Consider the following 1,279-nt stretch of genomic DNA (forward strand, 5'->3'; position numbering starts at 1 on the left):
AATGGGAGAGGTTGAAGACTTGCCATCGTGTTGGACTTTAAAGGCCTCCAAAGCTTGGAATGCCTACAAATGAATTGCATGCAAGCATATTGGCAAACAGATATGGAAATGGACATGCAAGCACAAACGAATGACACAAAAAGAGGGCGCTTGCATGCATACCATGTCTTGCATGTCGATGCCGCTCACGGGACGTGACTTGATGCTCTCAAAAGTGGCACAAAACTTGTTGCACTCTTGTTGGATCACCTTCCACTGCTTTGAAATGGACACCCACCCGCGCGTGCTTTGCATTTGGTATGACAGAAACTTCTCGCGTTCATGGAACTCGTGAAGCACACGAGTCCAAAAGGTTGATGCCTTTAGTTTGGCACCGACCTTGGGGTCTTGCCCAATGTCCCTCCAACACTCACAAAGGAGCTTGTACTCGGCCGCAGTGTATGCCTTCGTCCGCCTGCTCTTGCGCTTCGGCTTCGCCCCGATGGTTTGGTTGGCGAGCTCGTCCTCGAACAAAGACTCCCCGTCGATGTCCAACTCATCCTCTTCCTAGGGGTTGTAGTCCTCCGGAAACTCGTGGTCGAGCGGGAAGCCGTCCAGGTCCCGGCCGACCTGATCTTGCATGAAGGCGGCATCCATGCCAGCTTGATCAAAGGTCGACGGCGTGAACCTCTGTCGTCCTTCCTAGCTTTGTGTCTCATCGGGATCGTAGGCAGCCGCGGCGGCACCGCCAGCAACCGCCACCGCACCACCCTCCAAGATGATGTTCTACATGAAACAGTTGGCCATGTCATCGTCGTCGGCTGCCGGCATTCCGTTGAACAGGTTGTGGGCGCCGGGGAGCATGTCGGCTGGCATCTCTCGTGCGCGTTTCCTCCCCCCATCAGATGATGAGCCACCGGCTGCCGGTGTGGCGTTGAGGTCGATGGGTGCGGGTGCGGGCGTGGAAGGCGCCACCACGCTCACCTCCGGCGAGCATTCCCCGGAGAGTCGGGAGGCTTGCGGGTAGACGTGGAAGCCGGGGATCGGCTGAGTCGCCGACGCACGAGGCGACTCTGGCAGTACCATCCGAGGAAGTGCCGATGAGATAGTGCTGGCCACGCCCACGGTGGCGTTGACGAGCCCGTGCTAGCCTGGGTTTAATCCTAGCACTACAAAAAAAATACACTTCCGTGATGATACGTGATTGTCACAGTAGGTCGCGTTTTTTGTCATGCATGTACATCCATGACAAATTTATGACAGAATCAAGATAGTCATACTTGTGCTGTCGTAGAAGTGT

The sequence above is a fragment of the Triticum aestivum genome, chromosome 7B, assembly GCF_018294505.1.
Source record: "Triticum aestivum cultivar Chinese Spring chromosome 7B, IWGSC CS RefSeq v2.1, whole genome shotgun sequence".
In the NCBI taxonomy this organism is placed as follows: Eukaryota; Viridiplantae; Streptophyta; class Magnoliopsida; order Poales; family Poaceae; genus Triticum; species Triticum aestivum.